Source organism: Notamacropus eugenii, chromosome 3, assembly GCF_028372415.1.
Source record: "Notamacropus eugenii isolate mMacEug1 chromosome 3, mMacEug1.pri_v2, whole genome shotgun sequence".
Taxonomy (NCBI): domain Eukaryota; kingdom Metazoa; phylum Chordata; class Mammalia; order Diprotodontia; family Macropodidae; genus Notamacropus; species Notamacropus eugenii.
Window position 1 is genome coordinate 257781694 of NC_092874.1, and position 13971 is coordinate 257795664.

The 13971-nt window shown below is 41.7% G+C and overlaps 1 pseudogene; it reads right to left on the bottom strand.

Annotated features, from left to right (window-relative positions):
- Positions 1 to 11455: 11455 nt before the first annotated feature.
- On the bottom strand, positions 11456 to 12620 carry LOC140531508 (pygopus homolog 2 pseudogene; annotated as a pseudogene).
- Positions 12621 to 13971: the final 1351 nt, after the last annotated feature.

Genomic DNA, 13971 nt, shown 5'->3' on the forward strand with positions numbered 1-13971 from the left:
ATAAGGAAATTGATAGTATCTCAACCTTCCATGGCTGTTGCGATGATTCAAAGAGTTAAAATTCATAAAGTACTTTGCAAGCCTTCAAGTACCATACAAATACTAGAATAATTAGTTCCATTATTGTTATATTATAATATAAATATACATATATATCTTTATATATAAATGTTACATACTTATTTTATGTGACATTATATTATACACTATCACAGGATTATATATACATACATTGTCGTGACTATCAGTTTGTTATGATTGTCCTATTAGACCCCAAGTTCCATGAAGTCAGGGTTGACATTGCCTAAATTTTGATTTTTCTGCAATTCCTAGCACAGAAGTAGGCACTAAAGGAATGTGTTGAATTAAAGTGAATGGAACAGAGTCTTTGACTTGTTCAACGTTTATGCTACCTGCTCTCTTTCATTGAAACCCAGCTTTTACTTGATGAAACAGTTAGCCCTCATATCCTTCCAACAGCAGCCTGATCCTTACCTCCTTGGAGGCCAGCAAAGTAACCTGAATGCTTTATAATACAGGACTAGATGGTGTTTTTCTCTTTGAATTGTCACAGCCCTCAGATGGAATGCTTTACTAAGTCCTCTGAGGCCAAATAAATTTTGTCAGTGATTAGAAGATGTCAGATGTTATTAGACACAGGTACTCATCTCAATCGTTCCTCTGCCTACTTACCCACTCCCTTTTCATTACATAACCCCTCCCCTAATTCTGCACAATAAAGAATTAACATAAATTCTAAAAATCTACATAGGAACTTGATGTTAGGAGACACTTGGGATTTTCCCTGACTTCTTAACTCTACTGGGAGAAGTATTGTGCCAAGCCTAGAGGCCTGTATTGGGCTACCCGAGTCTTTCTTACCTGTCCCAGGTCTTCGGTTGGCCAAACCGGATAAACGTATGAGAGAAAGGACGTTCCAGAGTCAAACAGGGGTTGAGCTTTATTACAGGGTTTCGGTTACAAGTGCAGGGGAGTCTTCCTTAGGAGGAAGAGGGGGAGATTTCCTAAGGAGGCTAAGCTTAAGGGATTGGAAGTAGAAGTACAAGCGGGGAGAGAGGGGGAGGGGAGAGAGGAAAGAAAAGAAGCGGAGCCCTACTTTTCTCTTTGGCTCCACACGTGCTAAGAGAGAGCTTTCTGGCTTCCTCAATCCTACTTAATCTTCAACCACACAGTTTGCATCTCAATACCATGCTGTTAGGTAACTAGGTATGCTCCAATCCGGGACGACCTCGAGGGCAGGGAGACTCCACCCATCAGGTATCTCTGGGGGAGAGGCGGAAATACCCGAGCTAGCCGAGCTAGCTCAGTCTGACCTTCTCAAACCCCCGCTGTTCATGGAGGGCCTCGTAAGACTCTAAGATTTAGAAGTCCCACTTTTACCCGCCCGAGACTGTCCACACGGAATTGAGCTTCCAGTCCCAACAGTATTGTACCTTCTTCATAGAATATTAAGCTAAAGCTAGGAGACAACACAGTGTAGTGGGGAGGGTCCCAGACTTAGAGTTTGGGGATTATGGAGGGGAATGAGAGAAGAGGAAGAGGTGTCTGTGGTCCCAGCACAGCAGAAGATGCAGTTATCTCTGTAAGATGATGAGAGATGACTTCCATCTCAATGGGCAAGCTGGGAGATGTATAAGACTATGAACTATATTGAGGGCACTGGTCCAGTTTCAGGAGCACAGAGAGACACAAGCCAACTGAGAGAAATGACAGGGCAGACCTTGCCTTGCCTTGCCCTGCTTAGCCCTGCCTCAGTCATTTCCTTTTGTGTTTTTCTTAAATTTATCGTGTTAAAATATATATTATAGGATTTAATATGATTTCTCATAAATACCTGCCTATCTTTATGTTGCTGGGCATGCCTTTGTTTTTGATAGGAGAGTACAATGGAGCCACAAAGTAAGAAGGACCTTTCCTAGAGAAGGGCTGGGAGGCTTATGATCCCTGCCCATTATTAGAGAGTGTGAACCGTTTTCATATCTACCCTTCTTAGTGCAGGGTTAGGCCCAGCTTTACAAATCTGCCTCATAGAGGCAAGCCGTTGTGCAGTTAATATGAATCAATTGTATGCTTCAGAATTAGAAGAAACCTTGGAAAGCAACTGAGGCAAAGAGGTGGCACAGTAGATAGAATGCGAGATACAGAATCAGGAAGATATGAGTTCAAATTCTAGTTGAACCCTGGTTCCCAGGGTTGTTGTGAAAATCAAAGGAAATAACATATTTGAGTGTTTTCTAACCCTGAAATGTAAATCCTAGGCTATTACTAATATTACTCAGGCCTTGGATAAATTAAGGAAGGAAGAGCCTCCAGACTCAGCTCCTTCCTAAGCCAAGAGAAAAGACGTAAAAGCAGAGCTATCTAACGTTCACTTCTGTATGTACCTGCACATTCACCCACCGCTATAGTTTGAGGATTGGCCTGGGCTAGGAAAGTGAAAGGCTTGGGAATATTAAGAAAACAACTTATCAGTGCACTACCAAATCAAGTCCTAAATGGCTAAAGAAGTGAATCCTTTACTCTTTTTTCATAGATCCTTTGAAAGGAGACAGTTACTGGTACAGCACAATAGTCAGGTTCTGGATTAGTACCCAAGAACAAAGAAAGGAATTGGAAACAGGAGGAGAATAGGGGATTCATGAGGCAATGAACTTGGCTAGGAATTTAGTAGTAACTGGAGATCAGGCTAGATGACATTTGGGGAAAGATGTGTGTGTGTGTGTGTGTGTGTGTGTGTGTGTGTGTGTGTGTGTAAATCCTTTGTTGCCAAAGAAGACCACGCCATCAGAGAAATGATGACGTGACTTGCACTTGACTTTGTTTTGAGTGAGGGAGGGCTGTGCAGGTCACCAGCCTCACTTCTCCTCCAGAGCCATCTGGATCCAGTGACCAGATATTCATCAGGATGACTGGAGATGACCCAGGATGAAGCAATTGGGATTAAGTGACTTGCTCAAGGTCACAACAGCTAGTGAGTGTCAAGTGTCTGAGGTGAGATTTGAACTCAGGTCCTCTTGACTCCTGCACTGGTGCTCTATCTACTGCACCATCCAGCTGCCCCCTGGGGAATGATACAGCACTTTGGAAGACGCCTACACACACACACACACACACACACACACACACACACACACAGACTTCAAAAATAGTCCAAGAGGAAAAAAATGTATGCATTTCAAAGTCAATTGAAAGATGTATGATAGACTACGTAGAAACTACTAAATTATTAAAACATAAAAGATGATTTTATGGAGAACTCACATAAAGATGCCACTTACTGAGTGGGCAGAACCAGTATAAGGACATTGTTAAGGTCTCTCTGAAGAACTTTGGAATTCTTTGTGAAACACAGGAGACACTGGCACAGGACAACCCAACATGGAGTGCTGTGCTCCTTGAGCAAGGAAGAATTGCAGTAGCTCAAATGAAACATGAGATGTACAAATTTAGAGACATCTTCATTCTAAAAGTTCATGTGGACTATTTATACCCTACCTCTGGCAGAGTGTTATGACCTCATATTACTCTGATTAACCACAGTCGGATGTACTGTACCTTGACCCCAACATAGTGATGTCATTTCGGTTCTCTTTGAGAATGAATAACCAACCAACTTAATTAGTAATAATGACAAAATCAAGAATCAAGAAATCAATAAACATTTATTAATTGCCTACTATGTGTCAGGAACTGTGCTAAGTACTAGGGATTAGACAGACCCTGCCCTCAAGGAACTCACAATCTAAATTAAAATGATATATCATCAAGAACATATATATGATTAGTAAATAACAATAGTTATATAGGGAAAATTACAGAACATAGATAGGCAGCTTTAATATAACTTTAGTTAGGTTAAATTCTATTTAGTCACATTAAAAGTATACTTAATAAGATATGATATGACACAATGCATTATAATATAATATCCTTATGATATTAAAAGAACTAAGGGATGGGACAGGCATCATGGTGCCACATTAGGAGGCTACAGCTGGTAGATCATGTGAGTTCAGGAGTTCTGTGCTCCAATAGGACTAATGCTGATTGAGTGCTGCATCAACTCCTGCAACTATATGGTGATCCCTTGGGAATAGAGGGCCCTCAAGCCACTGAAAAAGAGGCAAGCCTGTCCAAGTCAAAATTAGAATGGGCCAGATCTTCCATGCTCATTAGCCATGGGGCTGGAACCATGAAGGCTGCTTCAATTCCAATCTGGATAAGATAGAGAAGTCTTGGCACAGTTGGAAGGAATACTCAGGTATCTCAGCCCACAAATCTTTATAGTTATTTTATTTACAGAAATTAAAAAAAAAACAAAAACTTAAACCAACTACTTGCTTATCATGGAATCAGTCACAGACTTCAGAACTGGCAAGTATGTTAGAGATCATATAGGCCAGATCTAGGGTCAAACCTGCAACACTCCTGAGCATACAGTATAAGCCAGATGAAAACATAGTTGGAAAATATTTAAGAAAATATGACATAACGTGGCATTTTAAATCTAAGTCAATAGCAGCTGGCAGAGATCCTTATGTATGCATTGGTGACCCCCATTCCATTTGTATCTGATACCACTAATTTAGGCCATGTGTCACCTTGGGCTTCACCTTCCTGGGCCTCAGTGCCCTCATCTGTAAAATGAAGGTTTTAAACTACTAAGAAGCTAATGAAGTTATTTGCTTCTCTAGATCTATGATCCTAGAAGTCTCTTTAATTGATATTTGAGGAAACTAAGGTCCACAGAATAGAAAAGTTTGGACCAAGCTCACTTCATTAGTAAGTGAGGAAACCAGATCTTCCAGGTCTTTTGGCAGTAAGTCTAGTGCCCTTTTCTGTAAGTAGAATATTGATAGCTGAGAGGCCATGATGACAAAGCCACTTCTAGACTCAAAAAGATCTGAGTTTGTGTCACTGATGAAATATACTGTCCCGAGACCTTAAGCATTTCCTGTGAGTTTAAATTATAGATAATTTGCCAATTTCCATTCACTAGAGGGACTTACACACTGGGGATTTACCATATGTAGTAAAACATTGGTCCTGGATACACATGGTCCACAATTATTTAGCATTTGCAGTTCCACTGAAAAAGTACAGGGAACATATTTGGTATTCATACAAAATTGAAGTGCCCTTTAAAAACACATACATTTTTATAATACTTTCAGAGTTTACAAAGCACATTACCTATATTACCTTATTTGATTTAGCATCTTAGCAAAGGGCAGATCAATAAATGGATAGAGATATAATGAATGTATGTAGTAATTAACTATATTAAATGTAATGTCTAATATATCATATTTAACGTGTTATATATTCTAATAACCTACTATATTTTATTAATTATATTATGGTATATTATATATATGTTATGTGTACATCATATATACATATATATGTGTGTGTAGGTGCATATCCTTTGTTCAGATTATATGTCAAATGAGATTTTATATTATATATAATATACATATATAAAATTTACTTTATGTATAAAACCTAATTTATATCAATAATTCATAATGATCTCAATTAACATATGTGGTGTATATGCATATATGAGTATAACTATATAAAAATGTATATGTACATACACATACACATATATGAATATATACACATATGTGTGTGTATTCTTTAAAACAGTTCTGACTTTTTCACAAAACACTGGTGTGCCTCTCTACTAAATATAAACTCTTTTGTTTGGCATTAAAAGAAAACCTTTTACAATTTTACTTCTCATTTTTCATGCTTTGCTCCAACAGTTAGTGTTCTTCTACTATGAAATGTACTGTGGATAATGCATTCCATTCCACCTCTGATCCTTGCTACCCGTGTGTGTAACCTTGGGCCAATCCCTCAAGTTTCCTCTTCTTCAGTTTCCTCATTTATAAAGTAAGGAGATCAATCTAGATGTCAGGGAATGTTTTTTTGTGATCCAGCTCTGTGTTCTAGGATCTTTTGTCTCCATGCCTTTTCAGAAGTTCTCCCCCACATCTGGAGTAAAGTGTCTCCTTATCTTTGCATTTTAGAATCCCTAGCTTCCTGCGACTCTCAGCTTAGGATCCACTTCATTGACCTTCTTTCCCCCAAGTTAACAGTGTCACCTCCTCACCCACCCAGCTACCTGCATTTATTTTTTTATTTCCTTACTTACGGCCACTGTTTCCTCAATATATTTTAACTTTCTTGAAGGCCAGAATTTGTTATTCCTTTTGTACCCACAGAGCCTAACAACAGTACATCTCCCCCCAAAATTTGCACATTTCCAGAAATGGAAGCATCTCCCAGATGATCATTTGAAACAGAAAAAAAAGCAAGCTTTCCAGATAATGTGGTGGTCTGAAGCTAAGCTAAGTACGGGGGCTGCTTTTGCCTCTCAAGACTGATTATTGTAATAATATTTCTATAAGCTAAGTGATTCTGAGCATGTACCATCATTGGGGCAGATAAGTGAATACCACTGCACAAATCAAATGCTACCACTGAGTTAGGCCACGCAACAGACACAAATGCACTCTCAGTGGACAAATGTATTTGGTGTAATCATGCCAAAGGCAGAAAATGGAATCTGTCATCAAAGATAAATTAGCCGAGGGCCAGCTGATATTAGCACAGTTCTGCACTGAATTTCATTTCCCTTGTTCTTCTTTTGCGCTCCTAAATAAACACTGATAAACAGTTTGAGAAAGCATATTGTTCTTATATGCTGAATACGATAGCCCTCAGGTTTCATAAATAAAACGATGACATTTTGACAGCCTTTTCTTTATGTATCTGCCTCTTTGTGATCACAATGGTATTGATTCAGGCTCATTTTTTCTTCTAAATGAGATACCCTGTTGGCAGGATCTTCATTATCATTTCTCTCCAATACCCCAATGGTGTGTATCAGTGAGCTGGGATTCTCAAAAGCTATGGGAAGTAGGAGAAAGATCTACCAGGACCCTGCGAAGCTGGAAAAGCTACCAACATTGGCTATTGCCAGTTCTTGTTGTGTTTGTCCTTCATTGCCAAAGAAGACCATGCCATCAGAGAAATGATGACATGACTTGCACTTGACTTTGTTTTGAGTGAGGGAGGGCTGTGCACTTCTCCTCCAGAGCCATCTGAATTCAGTGACCAGGTATTCATCAGGATGACTGGAGATGACCCAGGATGAGGCAATTGGGGTTAACTGGCTTGCCCAAGGTCACACAGCTAGTGAGTGTCAAGTGTCTGAGGTGAGATTTGAACTTAGGTCCTCCTGACTTGTGCATTGGTGCTCTCTCCACTGCACCATGCACGGTAAAGTCAAAACAGTGCTTCTTCAGTGCCTGACACAAAGTAGGGCCTTAATAAATGTGAGCTGATTACTAAATAATAACAGTTACAATAAACACAAAAATAATAATACAAATGAGGTAATGCTGCTTCTGTTATCAGACAACCTTTGGTTTAGAATGCTGACTCTGCCCCTTGGAAATATCACTTAGACTTTATAGTATTCTGTTTCTTTATTTATGAAATGAGGGATTTGATAGACAACTCCTAAGGTCTTGTCCAACTAAAATCCTTTAATCCTATTGTCTAAAAATCGTATGAAATCAATTTAGAGAGGTTCAATGTCAAGTTTCCTGTTAGTTGGACATTATGGCCATAGGACCACTAAAGAATATTCAGTAAGTCAAAGTAAGGTTGTGATCTGAGTGAATGAAGGAAGATCCACATCCCAGAAATGACTGATCATCAAAGTCTTTAAGCTGGAGATGTGGAGGCAGGACCACATGATACTATATCAAAGGGCATAAGTATTCAGGTTGGTATGGAGTGAAAGGTTGCTGAAGGACAAGTTTGAGTAACAAGTTTGGTTTTATTCTGGGAAGGAATGGAAGATTTTGGAAGAGGCAAGGGTCAGGGTAGAAAATAACTTAGAAGTATTACTTTGGGAATTATGTACAATAGACTGAAGATGTCAGAACGTGGAGACAAGGAGATCTTGCCTTGACTTTCGTACAATTACCTATACTCTGTTCTGCTTTGAAGTCAAAGAAGCACAGAATTTTGGAGTTAGAAGGGATTTCAGGGGGCATCTTGTTCAGTATACAAAAGGCATCCCTACTTGATATCTGACAGTGATTGTCCAACATCTACTTGAATATCTCTTAGGAATGAGAATTTACTTCTTATCTAGGAAGTTTATTTCACTTTTAGGTAACTATGAAGCTTAGAGAAAGATTTTCTTGTCACTAAATCTATTTTCTTCTTTGTGCCTTTGACCTGTTGCTCCAAGTTGTGTCCTCTGGGGCCAAACAAAACAAGATTAACCATCCCTTTACATCATAGCTTTTCATAGATTTGAAGACAGCAGTCAAATGTCTCCTGAATTTTTTCTTCCAGGCTAAACGTGACCAGTTACTTCAGTCAATTTTCCTATGGCATGGACTTAAGACACTTGCATCCTGGATGCCTTCCTCTGGACGTTCTACCAATCATCAATGCCCATCTTAATCTATGATAAAGCACACTATTCCAGATTAGGACAGAGTGGGAGAAGACATTGTTAACCATCACCTCCCCAATTCTAGGGTCTCTGCTTTCCCAAATGCAACCTAGATTACATCAACTTTTTGTTCACATTTTACTACTGACTCATATTAAACTTGTAATCTCCTTAAGTCTCTAGATCTTCTTTTATTTTAATTTTTTTAGAATAACTCTGTATAACCATGCCATCACCATCTCCATCTTGTGCTCGTTCGCTTGATTAAAAAAAATTTGATTTTATATTTATCTCTACTGAATTTTATCCTGCAAGAGTCAATCCAGTGATCTAACCTGTTGAGATCCTTTTGGATTCTGACTCTGATCCAGTGTAGCTCTGCCACTCAGTTATACATGACATCTACGAGAAGGATGAACATATCATCTATTGGGTTCCAAGTCATTGATAAAAATAGTATAAGGCCATCCAGATTCTGATGACACTTATCCATTAACAGCTCTGAAACTGACTATCCATCCATCTAATTATGTCCCTGTCTAATTCACAGTTTTTTTAATCTTCTCCACAGGAATAATATCAGACACTTTGTTAAAAAACTTTGCTAAAATCTAGGTAGACAGTATCCATGGTGATCTCTATATTTACTCATTTAAGAAACGAGTTTACTCTAGTTGACCTGTTCTTGATGAAGTCATACTTGTTTTTTGTAATCACTGCTTCCTTTGTCGTTGTTTGTTAACCATTGCTTTAATGAACACTTCTAGTATGCTTCCAGAAGTTAAAGACAATCTCACTGGTCTTCACTGTTCAGACTGTTCTCTTCCCTGTGTTGAAAATTGAATCATTATTTTCATTTCTCCAATCTTGAGGTACCTCTTCCCTTTTCAAGGATCTTTTAAATGTCACTGACAGTGGCAGAGCAATCATGTCTGTCTGTTATTTTGTGACTCAACGATGTGATTCATCTGGACAAGATGATTTGAATCCATGAATTTTTTCAATTATTTTGTTTTATGTAAATGTCATATTTATATATGACATATCTTCCCTGCTACACAGCGTACTCTATGAGATCAAGAGAAAAGTCATACTTACCTTTTTTTTTTTTTTTAAGTTTTTCAAGTCACTTTATAAATCCAACCATACAAAAAGACCAAAGGCCCCACCAAGGCCAATCCATCTTGGCCCACTCCACCCTACTCTCAGTGGATGAAGGGAGTGGTGCTTTACAAAATAGGGGAAAGAAGAAAATGGAAGGGAAACACACAAAAATAGTAATAGATAGTGGGGATACCAGAGGCAAACCCAAACCTAACCCAAAATTTAACAGTGTGGCTGTCCATCTATCTGTGCTCACTTAACTTCTGGTGTTTTGTTTTCATTGTTATTTTTTTCCAGGGGAAGAGGGAGGGGAACACAGGTCCACTCTCTTCAGGAATTAAGAGCTTTGAATATTAGCAGAACAGCCAAGAAACTTAGATGCCCGGTCCCCTTGCCTTGGAGTTATCTTATCTAAATGCTCTGGAATGGGGGAAAGCTGCTAGGGTGCCTGGTTGCAGAAAGGACCAGGGCATCTGGTTAAGAAAGGAGATGTGAAAGGCATCTTGGCCCTTTCCCATTATTCTCTCCTCAACTAAAGGACTGAGTAACCACAATTAGAGGCTGTTAATTCCTTCCTGATGACTAAACCTCAACCCCAATCACTAATAGAGAGCTGATATGCAAGCTGAGGGTTTCACCTGGGTACTCACATACCTCTGAACCAGAGTAGGCTAACCAGAAAGGCTCTGTGCTGGGCACTCATCTGTCTTCATCAACCAAGTGCCTTTATTAACAGAGAAAATACATTGTAAAGGGCTGATGAGAATCAGATTTTAAACAGCTGGATCACTATTAAGCCTTGGGACATGCTGAGGGGCTGGGGAGTGAGAAGTATGAAAATCCTCATTTCTTCCCTTCCCCCTCTCTCATAAGGACCCTGCTCCATTCAAATAGGTAAGATGAAACCTTCACTTTTATCCTATAAGAACATCTGAAATCAATGACTGAGAAAATTGTTGGGGTTTCTAATATTTTTTTAGATTCGCAGCATAGTGAAGACACAGGAGCTATAGGTAAGCAGGCAGATTTGAAAAAGTAGTTTAGGATAATGTAGATGAGATGCACAAATTCCTGGGGGTTAGGAAGCATGACATGGACCAGGAGATGAATAGACTGAAGCTGGGGAAGGAGAGACCTATGACTTTGGTATGAGGAGGGGACTGTCTCAAGAACATCATCTCTCAACCATTCTGATTCTGCTGCCACCAAAATCTCCAGGAATGTTATAGGTCAGACCTTCATCTAGCTTCCTCAAAGCCTTTTGGTTCCAGAGGAGGGAGGTCAGTGGAAAAGGGGATAGTTAAAAATAATGGATGACCCCTACCAACTGGTTCCACTCATCATCTAATACTGTCTTCTGCACTGGGCTAAAACCCATTGGTAGGCCACTGAAGGAATAAGGGAAAACCCTGACAATTACCTCTGTCCAGAGGGGGAAAACATTCAGGAGTTTATCCCTAAGAGGGAAGCTGAGTAGGAGTGTTAGGCACAAATACTAGAAAGCATCTGACACCATCAAAGAAATGCAGCCACTAATCAATAATGTCCACTCATATCCTACCTCTCTATATCCTCTCCTCTTTAAGATACCCTGGACAATCAGAGAATGGCACTGATCACTGGGGCTTTGGTCTCCCAGGGGATTCTTTCTTAGCCCTTCAGGGGCAGGTTCCAAGGAGAGAGATCTAATCATTCTCTTGCCCAGTAAATCCCTTCTCCTATCCCCAGGAGTCACTCTGCCTCTTCCCAGCCTGAGTAAGGAGCTGGAATCAAGAGCCACAAGAGGAGAAAGGTCCATGATCCTCAAGGAGATTGCTTGGTCCCACACCGAATGTGCCCAATTCACCCATCGTTGACAGCCACTGGTTGCCCCATGCCCTCTCCAATGTAGACTGACTGGATCTCCTTGGTCTTGAGGCAGAAATCACAGGCCCAGACAGCTGAAGCTTCAGTGGTCAGCAGCCCATAGGCATTCTCTGTCATGCCAGTACACTTCAGATGGAACCACTTTTGACATGATACCTCACACAAAATGGCATCCTGGTCATCATTCACTTCACTTTGACATGCCCCACATGGATACACCAAGCCTGAAGGGGGTTGGTGCCCTGATGTCCCACCTTATTTGGAGGTGCCGAGCTATTAGCATCTGGGGTGCCTCCACCCTGACCACCACTATTCTGGGGAAAACTGGGCTGGTTGCCATTGACAGCAGCCACAGGTGAGCCTAAATGAGTCTCCTGTGTGAAGGCAGTTGCTGCAGAAGGGTTTAGGGGCTTCCCTCCATCCTCTCCCCCAGGATCAGGACCAGGGAAGGGGCTCGTGTTGGGAGGCAGACTTGGGAGTCCTTGACCAGGCCGCTGAAAGGGTTAAGGCCCAAAGGGAGCACCTGGCTGGGCAAATCGTTGGGGAAAGGAAGGAGGGCCCGGCTCCCCTCTGGGTGGCTGCCCCATAGTAGGTGAAATCATGGGTCCAAACCCCCCCATAGGGCCTAGCATCATCTGTCTCCCAGGAGGGCTAAAGTTCTGGCCCAAGCGCTGGTTAAAGGGCTGACTGGAAAGGTCATGTTACCCAGGGGTGGGTACCCAGGACCCTGAGGGGGCATATTGAAGGCAGGAACCATTGGACTGGGGGGAAAAGGAGGAAGGTGTAGTCAAAGTGGTTGAGGCCTGCCTCTACCTCCACCACCATAGCCTGCCATGCCCCCTTGTACTCGGAATCCACCAAAGGGCACAGGGCTACCAAGGAATGGAGGAGCTGCCCCCCCAACCTTGGGTGCCTCAAAGTCATCCTCAAATGGCTTGGATGCCACCAGGTGATCCACCATGGGGGTCATGGGTGGTGCAAACTCTGTCAGGTGTGAGTATGCACCCTTGCTTTTCTGGACTCTTTATTTGCAGACTGGCTTTGCCCTGCTTTCTCCGGGTGCTGGGCAGCGCTGGTGGCGCGGTAGGGCTGCCTCCTCCCTCCAGGTTGTCAGGGCAGGGGGCGGTGCCACAGAGGCCATGGGGCAGGGGCACGGGTCAGAGGCAGCCGGGACGGTGGCAGGGGGGGAGAAGCCCCTGACGTGCTCCAGAGGGGTGGGTCAGGGCCAGCACAGGCTCCTGGGCGGTACCATCCTGGGCAGCACGGAGGAGGGAGCGGGATCCCACAGCAGATAGGAAGCTCCCTACTGAACCCATGATTATTTATCTCTCTTGCCAAAGGCATAATATGTTACTTGGCCCATATAATAGATGTCTAATAAATAGTTGTGTTCAACCTTCATTTTCGAAGAAGACCATGCCATCAGAGAAAGGATAATATGACTTGCACTTGACTTTGTTTTGAGTGAGACAGGGCTGTGCAGGTCACCAGTCTCACTTCTCCTCCTGAGCCATTTTGGGTTCAATGACCAAGTATTCATCAGGTTGACTGGAGATGGCCCAGGATGCAATGGGAGACCTTGGCCTTTTTAGGCTAAGGCTTTTTCAAGTACTCCCTTAGAGGCAGGTAACCCCCATTCAGTGAATAGGTCACTTTAAGAAGTAGTCAAGGAATGGCACCTTTAATGAGCAAAAGGAAAAAAATAACAAAATCAAGCTGGGAGGGAAAGAGAAACTGATACTATTGATAACCATTCTAAGTCAGCCATTAAGCAGAGCTTGAGCAGGGACTTACTGTTGTCCGATCTGTGGGTTTCAGGGTGCACTGGGTTTAAGGTTTTGGGAACAAGAAAGAAATACAGAAAGACAGACAGAAAGCAAGCAAGCAAGAAAAAAAGGAGGAAAGGAAGGAAGGAAGGAAGGAAGGAAGGAAGGAAGGAAGGAAGGAAGGAAGGAAGGAAGGAAGGAAGGATGATCTAGCCAGTAAACCCCACGTAAACTGGGCAGCCTCTGGCCATTCAGATGTACATTCCTTTGGAGAAGAGAAAGAAGGGGAGAGGCAGAGAGAAGGGAGAGGATGAGCTGAGTTATCCAGCTATCTGGGTCCCCACTCAGCTTGGTCTGTTCATAGGTTGGTTTTGTCCTTCTGTTTTCTAAGAAGACCATGACATCAGAGAAATGATGACATGACTTGTACTTGACTTTGATCTGAGTGAGGGAGGGCTGTGCAAGGTCACCAGCTTCACTTCTCCTCCAGAGCCATCTGAATCCAGTGACCAGATATTCATCAAGATGAGTGGAGATGGCCCAGGATGCAATGGGAGACCTTGACCTTTTAGGCTAAGGCCTTTTCAGGTACTCCTTTAAAGTCAGGTAATGCCCATTCAGTGACTAGGCCTCTTTAAAAAGAGAATGGCCCTTTCAGTGAGCAAAAAAACAAACAAACAAAAAAACCAAAAATTAAATCAATCTAGGAGGGAAAGAAAAACTGTT